Source organism: Danio rerio, chromosome 7 (assembly GCF_052040795.2).
Source record: "Danio rerio strain M-AB ecotype USA chromosome 7, GRCz13ab, whole genome shotgun sequence".
Lineage (NCBI taxonomy): Eukaryota > Metazoa > Chordata > Actinopteri > Cypriniformes > Danionidae > Danio > Danio rerio.
In genome coordinates, this window is record NC_141027.1 from 247680 (window position 1) to 258854 (window position 11175).

Consider the following 11175-nt stretch of genomic DNA (forward strand, 5'->3'; position numbering starts at 1 on the left):
TTATATTTAATCAAGGCATCGCGATTATTTTATAAAAGTATTAGCTATGCACCAATGGGCTTTGGTTCACTCTCTGTATGAAGCAGGTCGCACAGCAGAAGCACACTGCACCATGCATTTTACAATTCTAAACACAGGTTTCTCTCAGGGTACACACACCGGCGCTGCAGGTAAAAAAAAACTGGAAAACTGCAGGGAAAACTGGATAATGTTGAGCTTTTGTCTGCTGATTTCAGCTTCCGGGTTTAAAATGATTTTTGGGGCGGATCAAAATCGGCGACGTATCGCAGTACTGCAAGTGCAATGATGATGCGTCGGTTTCTCATTATTATTCATAGCGGAGTTCTCTTATCCTATGAGAAGAGCCGGCTGCTTAATTATTCATGAGAGCATGTGCATTCCGAAGGCAAGACAGACCTACCAGTTTGAAGCAAGCTGTGAGACTCAGACCAACGGCACGCAGTAGACGTTCATGAAGGCTCGTATGTGTTTGTTTCCATGATCTACGGGGTTTGTCGCATGTTTTTTCCCCGCGATCTTGTCAGGGCCGATCATACAGCAAAGCATTTTTGTCGGGAGAGCAGCGCGAGAATTGAAGAATGGCGAACATTGACTTTTATCAGGAGTTTGTTCACATTCAGACACATCACTGTGCTGCTGTGTTCGCCTAAATCCTCTATATTACCAGCAGGACTAATGGTTAAAATAGACAGGTCAGGAGAGCTGCTGCACTGAGTTTGCATTCAGATCTATAATAGACCCGGGGATCAAGGGAGAATGCTCATTTATAGTGTTTACATCAACAAACATATCTTTATAATGATATAAATTGTGGTTGTCTGTATATATAAAATTATGAATAACAAATGTAGCAGGTAGGGCTGCACGATTTGAGAAAAATATCACATTACGATTATTAAGGTAAAAATTGCGATTTGTGATTGCGATACGATAAACAAGTGGTATGACTCAACTTGCTTGTTATTAAGAAAAATGCACACACAGATTACTAATAATGCTGAAATTTTTATTTTTCAACTGAGAGACAGTATACAGTGCAATCTAGCAACAACTAGAATTGAAAAATGTTTTCAAATTAAAAAAGTTGTACAAAATGAAATAAATATAACATATTTGCATTACTGAAATAAATTAATTTAATTTTAAAATAAAATTAAAAAGTCAAATGTACAGATAAATAAAACAAATACGCATTTAAAAAATATTTTACATTACTACTCTTGGCGTTTATCGCCATGCGTTCATCATACTTTTCTCTGTGCTGCTTCAGCTGCTGATATAAATTTGTTGTGTTGCCACGTGATGAAGCAGTATTAGTTTGTAAAATTTTGCACTGTACCTCTTTCTGCTCAGCGTCCGATATCCTGAAGCCAAAATATCACCAAATAACAGAGGTAGCATTTTTTCTGGGCACAAGTTCAGTGGTGGTCTGTTCTGTATCCATTTTCTCCCGTCTCCACACTGCGCTGCGTGAAGTCACGTGACCACAAGCACAGCGTGAGCAGCGCGTGTTTTTCGGCGTCCAAGTTCATACCGCACACAGCAGCAGCGCGTCACTGAAGCAGCCGTTTTGGCGTTCTGTCTATTTTTTCTGCGCTGCTCACGCTCAATTAAAGTGACAGTGCATTAATAATGGCCAAAACACATTGAATGACAGAAAAAAGTGACAATTTTACCCAATAAATGTATTAATGATATCAACTGACTTGTATATAGTCAATCAAATAAACTTAAATGATTAAAACTGCAAGAAACATTCATTTAGGCCCGAACTACAAAACCAAATGTAAAACAAGTTGTGTCAGTTTTGCTTAAGTTGCACGCTAGTGTTGCAGGAGAGGGGGAATAGAATATCTACGGGAGTTGTAGTCCATAGCGAAGTGTATTGTGGGTAGTGTAGTTCGACACGCATGCTGGATGATGTGAGCTCGCTGTGCAGCAGAAGCAGAGGAAGAAAGGTTTATTCGGATTTGTTTTATGTTTACTCAAGTTAATAAGTATATAAATAAGAAATAAGTAAAATAAGTGCATGCATTAATTACTTTTGTCCGTCTCATCCTTTGCACGAGCTGTTACTCTGCTGCTGGATGTTACTGAAGCGGAGAAAGTAACAGTAGTTTGATCATGTATAAATATCATTGTAACTTTATTGTATAAATATTATTATAACTAGGTCTAAAACATCCTGACAATCAAAAACCAAATGACATGATAGCACAGGCAGGCCTGGCCCTAACCAATTTCTAGACAAGATTTCAGGTGGCACCCCGTCACATCGCAGTAAACTCCACTGCTAGTGTATAGTCATAAGAAACTAAATCGACTTTTGATCGACTACTACAACCTGGAAAAACATCAGATAAACATGCCAATGCAATTCACATTATTGCTGAATAGATCTAATATTTACACATTTGCTTGAGGAATGATGGGGGTAGTTACATTACTATTACTATTTTCCATAACATCTATGCCCTTCCATAACATTAGCTGACATTAAAACTTACAGATAGCACTATAGCGATTTATTGATTAGCAATCTGTCAACGTTGGGATGTAATAAAGCTATAAAATCTTCGATTGTATTTGCATATTGATTAAAGTTGCTATAGTTATTTAGTGAAGAGCAGCAGATGAATCTCATTATTTTGTTTGATAACAGATGAGTTAATGTAAGAATGCACAGATCTATAATGAAGCATTCCACTACTTTAGTAACTGTTTGTGCTCATTTAAGAAAAAATTAGTTGTGTTTAAAATAAAACACGCAGGACGGACATGTTTGCATATTTTTAAGTGTATTGTCTGTTTAAACACACACCCGAATCTGAGCGGAGAGAGAAAAAAAAAAGAAGAAGAAGCACTTTTCCGACTGTCCCTTACTGAGAGCTCCGCTCAGCGCTCATTTCTGGCGATCCCCTGAATGAACAGCGCCCTTAGCATTTGCCTATATTGCCTATGCAGCTGGCCTTAGTGCAGATAAAACGTTTTTTTTTAAGGTGTATTTGTGTATATAGAGAGATATATGTAACTACATAGAATAGACAGAGATAGATTGATCTCTGCAGCAGCTGCCGAATAGCTTCTGCTCTCCATACGCGCTGCTCACGCACTGCTTTCGCTTTTGTTTATTTAATAAAATCGCAAGATTTGCTGTAATGTAATCGCATAGGCTGACATCGCGATTGCGATATGATTAATCGTGCAGCACGAGTAGCAGGGCATTAAATTACTGTTTATTTCTTTGCATTTTAACTTTGTGAACTATAAACTCAAGCGTCTCCTCACGGTTTGTGTCTCATTTTGTGAGCTAACTGACAACAACAGTTGTTCTCTCCCCTGCTGGCCACGCCCACTCCTGGCCTATGCTCGCAGAGCTCCACGCCCATTAATCATGCATCTTTTGAAAAAATTCTGAAGTAGACTTTAACTGAAAGTGGGGGGTGTCATGGCCCTTTAAATATCATTCAAATGTGCGCGTCTGGTGTGTGATACTTTAACTGTCATGTGCGCTCTGGTGTGTGACCTGCTTGACTGCCTGGCTTTAATCATGGTAATGACGAATTGAACACAGAGACTGGACAGCCTAATTTAACCCAATGCATGAAGCTATTGGCATGCATCGCAGAGCTGGTGCAAATACAACAAATACAAGCGTCTAAGTGTCTTCAGGTGTGTATTTTTCTTTTGTTAATACCCTTGCATCAAACGCACTTTGGTCCACTCTCACACTACTCCAGTACTGCCTGACGAGGGGATTTACATTCAGACTAATGCAACAAGTGAAATCCTACATGACTTCACGCATTACTGAGTCACGTCTGTGTGGATTATCAATACATATTCCCTCATCAAGTCGATAAACTCAATCTCTCAACATGTATGAAGGATGTAAAAACCTGCCATGTGAAAAACCGCGCCGATCTTAGTTGGAACCGCGCCGATCTTAGTTTGGTTTGAACATGAGCAGCTGTAGCAGTGAAAATGAAAGTAGCCGCGTCCATGATGTCATTTAGCGGACCTAGTTGAAACCCAGACATGCAGGCAGGCAGCATAATACAGAGAGAGCTGTAAAGTGCATCAAATGATCAGTATTCAAAAGGGGAAAAAGAAAAATAGATTAAATATATGATTTTATATTAGACACACATCTGGTGCTTGTATTTGCTCCTGCTATACGTCCACAGCTTCACACATTGGGTTAAATCAGGCTTTACAGTTTCCATGTTCAGTGCTTTTCTTTCACTGTATCTGTTTAAGAAAAGGCAGCAGCTTTACAACCTGACATTCAATCAGAAGACAAAGTCAAAGCCGAGCTGACAGCCAATCTGTCCTAGACTCAGCAAAACTTGCAAAAATCCCTCTGTATTCCTGCAACTGCAATATTTACACAAATATTTCTTATTCAAATCTTCTGCACCGATATTTAACTCGTGAATTTGTTTTACATTTATTTACACCTTGCTGACTAATTTATGTATGACATGGCCATTAAAATACAATGTTCCTTTAACAGATGGTTTTTCGAGTTACTTATAAAGAGAATGTTACTTCAGTCATGTTGTTGTAATGTCTTAAGTTGACTAGTTTCACAATTAAAAAAAAATCAAAATGGTGAATCGCTCAAACTTTCTGTAAAACATAGATTTATTTATTTGCCTTATCGCCCAGTCCTAGCGATCTTTATGTTCTGACAAATCCCCCGGCTCCGACTGTTACGGCCAACTTTTAACATTTTAAGGCATTAAATAAAGACTTTGTTATTTAAGGCCTTTACTGAAATTAGTGAAGGATTTTCTCTCTCCAATAACATGAAGCAAAGAGTTATAATCCTCATTCCAAAACCCAGCAAAGATCCTAAAAATGTAGATAATCTGCAACCCATTACACTTTTAAACAATGATTATAAACTGTTAGCACATGTATTGTCCAATCATTTGAAGGATGGTTCATCACAGATTATTTGCAGTACACAGTCAGGTTTTATGAGGGGTTGTTCGATTCATAATAACTTGCGTTTAGTTTAAGATTTGATTGATTATAGCCAGGGCTTTACATTAACTTTTTTGATCCCCAGCCACAGTGGCTAGTAGTTTTCCAACGTTACCAGCTACTCTGCATTTTCACTAGCCACAATTTTGTTGTTGGGAAAATATTGTTATATGCATAAATATGACTTTGACATGCTAAAATGACTTGATTTAGATTTTGTGTTCTGTCCACATGCATTTTTACATTTTTTGTGTCGTGTATGAGCGAATGGGTCATGGTTTCATAGTGTGCAATCAGTTTTTATTTCACATCACTTTTCAGAACTCAAAATTAAGGATTTACCTAATCTTTGACCACTCCAAACAATTATTATTTCTTTGCCACTAATTTTAAATGTGTTAAACAAGCTAAATATAGCCGTATACTATACTTTTTATTTAACAAAACATTTCTTTTAAAAAACCAAAGAAAAACAATTGACTTTGAAAAATAAATATTGTCATGTATCAAACATATGCACAGTAATCTGTCCTCGCTAAAGGTCTCTCAGATCACCAGAAGACTACACATAAATGGAGTTCATCTCATATTGAAGCAAATGTTGTAAAAAAAAAATTATTAAACCATATAAGCAAAAATAGCCGTAAGCAAAAGAAAGCAGGTGAAAAACAAACTGTGTGATAATGTAAGGATGATCACACGGTTAAGGCCAATTAATGATCTGTTCAGAGCGAAAGCAACCGGTGCTGCTTACAAAGACACATTTGGAGCTCTTGAAAGCAGCAAGACTGTGGGTGCATTAGCATTACTTTTTTGCTTGACTATTTGAAAGAGATGCGATCACAGTTGCGTTCCAGGCACGCGTGCTTCAAGGAAGGAGACACAAGCGCGCACGCTTTAAACAGTCGCGCGCATCACATCAGCTGTTAGCGCAAGTGATTATCCTCTCATTCGCTATTCATCTGCTTTCTTCTGCTCATGTGATTGCAATTTTTTTGTTAGTCGTGCTGTTTCTCCTGTTGTAAAATAGGAATCATTTTTATTATTTTTGTCTTTTTCTTTTAATCAAACAATTATTTGTATTGGTCATGTAAGGGTCATATATTAACTGAACTTCTAATGTTGTGGGTGAGTGCTGTGCATACTAATTAGCATTTTTGCAGAAGTAGATAGATGCAGGTCCAAAATTAAATTCAGCTCTGCAGAAACTTCCTGTCTGAAGAGAGGTGTTACAACTGAACACAGAACACAGAAAGATGTATGCTTTTGTTGTGCACAGAATTCGTAGAAAAAGAGGAAGTATGTCAAAGGTGTGGCCAATGGAGGACTGAACAATGACTGACAAATGACGTTACACCAAAACTCCACCTGTTAATATAAGTTGTGTATATATGCTGGAGTCAGGAAATGTATGATAGTTGCGAAACTCTTGAATGTAATTCTTGTATTGCATTGGGGTAATGTAACCCAGAGCTCTGTCATCAAATTGTTCATTTGTATCTAATAAATTACTAATATTTTTGGCATTGAAGAAAAAACTCTCCAGACCTTTTCTTATTGAACACGCATGGAATTGGCTTGATATTCCAACACTCCATTCTGAGATCACATCTGTACGCATATTGGGTCATTCTTATTGTCGAACCCTGCTTTAAGAAAACGAAAATTGAAAATTATTTTCAACCAGCCAAAGTGGCTAGTGGGAGTGACTGTCTAACCCGGCAAAGCTGAAATCTACCCGCATTAGGGGGGTGTTAATGTAAATCCCTGATTATAGCTATGAATGTAATGATCCTGGAATCATGCTTTTCCTACATTTTTATAAGGTGTTCGATACGCTCGAGCACCCAAAACCGAAGTTTATGGTTTGGGGTAAATTAAAAAAAAAAAAAAAGTAGCTTGTATCAGCACACAAATTGCTCTGTATCATTACCTGAAGGGACCACCCCACGATTTAATATAAGCCGAGGCATTAATAAGGCTGTCCAATTTCGCCTTTACTTTTTATTTTAGCTGCTGAAATGCTTGCTCTTGCAATTAAAATTTCGGATGTTGAACAGCTTAACATTGCTGATGATTCTATAATAATCAGTCAGGTGGCTGATGATACAGCTTTGTTTTTAAAGAATTCTGATCGGGTACCAAATGTTCTCCAAATAATCAGTAGTTTTTCCAAGGCCTCTGGTTTAAACCTAAATATAAGTAAATGTGAAATAATGACATTAAAAGATTCCGATTTCACTCAAATTTGCAAGATCCCAGTTAAATCTAGTATTAAATATCTTGGCATTGTACTCATTGTAATATCTTATAAAGATAAAGAACTTAGTGATACTCTTTATATTTCTAAATGGATTTCCGAATGTAAAAATAGATTCGATAGATGATAGATGCAAAGGGACAACTCTATTTTTGGTAGAGTTTTATTAAGAAAAGGGGAATCTCTTTCTAGATGTATTTACCCTGCAGGTTCACTTCCCATTTCTTACAAAAAAATTAATTAATTAATTAATGAGTTGAATGTTAACTTTGTTTGGAAGAGGAAAGTTTATTATGTTAAAAAGGGACAATAGTGAAGGATTATAAGGATGGGGGTCTGCAGGCCATAGATTCTGATTGTATGAATCTCATGTTTAAGAGTAATTGGCTAATAACCTTTTGCTAAGTGATAATAGTTCATGGTTTTATGTCCCAAAGAATATTTTCAAGAGGGTAGGTGGAACAGATCTCTTATTACGTTGTGATTTTTCAATACAAAAACTCCCTCTTAAATGATCAGAATTTAATAAACAGGTTCTTTTATACTGGCAATTCATTTACAAACATAATTTCCCCCATATAATTCACCAATTTGGTACAATAGGTACATTTTATTTACAAACAGATCTTGTATATATATATATATATATATATATATATATATATATATATATATATATATATATATATATACATATATATATATATATATATATATATATATATAAAGATTGTTGGGAGAGAGGTCGTTTGTCCATCTATTAGAAAAAGAAGGTGAGGTTCTCAGTCATAGAAAGTTTTGTGAAAAATATCATGAGTGTGATCATAAGCAATACACAAGGGTGTTGAACTCTATCCTGAAGGCATTTCTAACGATGGTTAGTGAAGCTGCGGTCAAACTGGGCTTTTCCTCACATAGACTTCCATTCATACACATGCGAATGCGTCAGACCGGAAACGAAGGGTCATGCGTTAAGTTTTGCAGGTTGCTGCGGTGCAAAGTTTAAGCTTGGTGAACTCTGAACTGAGAAATCGCATCACTTGACTGAGTGAGACCAATCGAGGGTCAAAACATGACCTCTCTGGACAGAAATGTAAAATGTGGAGCAATCGCTTGCTTTATTATTGTCTAATAAACTTGTTTAATCCCGCCCCTTTCACAGTGCTGTACGACAGAATATCACATGCTCAAACTCTAATGTGACCGCAGCTTAATCTGGTAACTAATATAAATTACACACTTCATCTCCCTAATTTGTTGATAAATGGACGAGATTTTATTCAGAGTGAAATACTTAATAAAATAATAAGATCAATATTAACCCAAGATAAATTTCCAATACAAGCTAACAGAAATAATGTTTCTTTTCTGTTTTCAATAAGCTGTATTATCGAATTAAGAACAGGGTTTCTGTCCTTCCCAAAACCTCCAATATCTAAACATTCCTACATTTTTATTAATATTTACCCATCTTCAGAGTCTCTTAGACATAGATTTCATTTTGATCTCAACAATTGTAAAAAGTCGAATTTTGGGGACTACAAAAAATACTTCCGCCCCGTCTGAGACCACAAACGTTCATTTACCACGCACACACACACACTGCGCAGCTAAGGGCCGTGGCCAGAGGCGCTGTAACGTTACAGCAGAAGTGAAGCTAAAAGTTTAAACATGGCTGTTTCCACAGAGCTTCGTCTGTTTCTGTATTTAAGTTTCCAAAGGACACGACACAAAGACAGAAGTGCTTACAGTTCAATATTAATCATGTTCCAGAGAATTATAAAATACACAGCAAGCATGATCTGACAAAACAGCTCCAGAATCTCTGTTCAGTGCTGGATTCAGCTAAAATCTCCTCAAAGCAGAAGCTGTGAGCTCGACCTGTAAGTGTTTTTATTAGTTAAAATTGTATAATAAAAATAGTTTTGGCAATATTGTAAATGTGTAAAGTTGATACGATCATGTGGAAGAAGACTGTTTAGTTTACTGAAAACAATTGAATGAACAGAAGAGCAGATGTAAATGTTCAGCTGTGTTCGTGTGTCTGTACTGTGATTTAAGTCTATCTTTTTGTATTACTATTTTATTGACTTTATTATTGTGCTCTGTTCTATAAATGCAGATGATAGTTGTTATTCGAATTTTGCCTTATTGTAATTGTTATATTGCAATAAAAACCAAGCAAAAAGGTTACTTTTATTTACATAGTTCAGGGTTTCCCCTGTTGCATTATTCTTGTAATCTTATATAAAAAACATCTTTATTTTAAAAGGCTAAGTGCGCTCTAACATTAAATGTCATTAAATAAAACCAGAGCTGGAGCATCATTTGGGGTGTGACGGTAGTTACCTGCCTGAATTTTGCCAAAAGACAGAGGTGGTACATTTGACGGAGGAAATCATTGCATATTTCTCTACGCACAATAAAACCTGCTTATAGAGTGGAGGAACTGTGACGTCAATTTGTATGCAAAAACCCGGTAGCGAGTTAGCATTTTAGCAGTTCCGGTTCCCTCGTCCCAAAGTCAATGGGTTTTTTGTATGGGGTTTCAGTAAAATCGCTTAAATAAGGTCCGTGGCTAACACAAACTCAAGATACTTTCACGTTTTGTTCTACGACATAAAACACATCAGCTACATCACATTATTGAATTTTAAAATCGGTTATGCTTCTTTTAAAAGACGGTTGCTATCAAGTTGCTAAATGGGACTACAGGTTAGGGTTAGGGGACATTATACGTCATCGAGCTGATCTGGTCTGGAGCGCAGCTCACTTGTGTTGGGCATTTGAGTTTGTCTGTGATTTAGGTATTTTCATGAAGAGTATTTTATAGCTTGTAGTATTTTTCTAATTGGGAATTCAGCTTGTGTGTTTATAATTCCTTCACTTGTAAAGACTGTCGAGACAGATTCATTTGTTGATCATTTATTTTAATAAACAATATTTTGAAGATACTGCTTACAAATGCTGTCTGTCTCTGTCCTGCCCTCAGTAATGCAAACGTGTGAATAAATGTGTAAAAATATGCATGTTAACTGTCATTTTCACATGATCAAGTGATTTTTCGTCTTTTTTTCTTCATCTGAACACATTTAACTCTGTCATAACTGCAATATTTACACTCCATGAAATCTATAGCAGATGTGACTGTATGAGCTGCTTTTCGCTGTACATGATGGCAAAAAAGGAAAATTGAATATTTCTCTCTATCCATGAAGGAACTTGCAGGCATTTGATAGACTTTCCTCCTCACGCCTCATTTGTCGTCTGTTAAGGTAAGCAGGCTGTGTGCACGCGAGCGATATACTTATTTAATTGTCTTATGATAATACTGTGTAGGCAGATTTATACACAGTTTTAAAACTTTTAGAACAACCGTAAAGCAAAGCAGATGAATTTCCCATGTAAAAATGATCCAAGGTCTATGTAGGTCTATGTGTTTTTGCTTATTTATTTGTTTATAACGTAGAGCGTGGATTACAATATAATAAACAGAGAGATTAACTCTTTGTCATGGTCATTATTTCTATAAATAAGCTAGAGAACTTGTCTGTTGCAGGGTGGGGCTGACGTCACAGGCGAGCACCCCGAGGGCAGTGTAGGGCGTTTGTAGCCTAATGTTAGCTTTTCAATTGTTGCGTTTGCATTTAAGATCCAAAAGTGCTCTAAGATGTATTTTGGTGTGAGGATTATCCGGCTGGACTGAACGTGTAAGTGTAATGAACAGTGTTTGAACACAGAGCTTATTGTTTGTAATCTTCGAAAAGCCTATGGGAAAATCCTGTCGGGATTTTCACGAGGGAACCAGTTTCATGCTAGCAGCCGATTAGCCTACAAAGTAACGTCATAGTTCCTCCACTCTATTTACACCTGCAGAGTAAGTATCTAAAGTTATTCATATT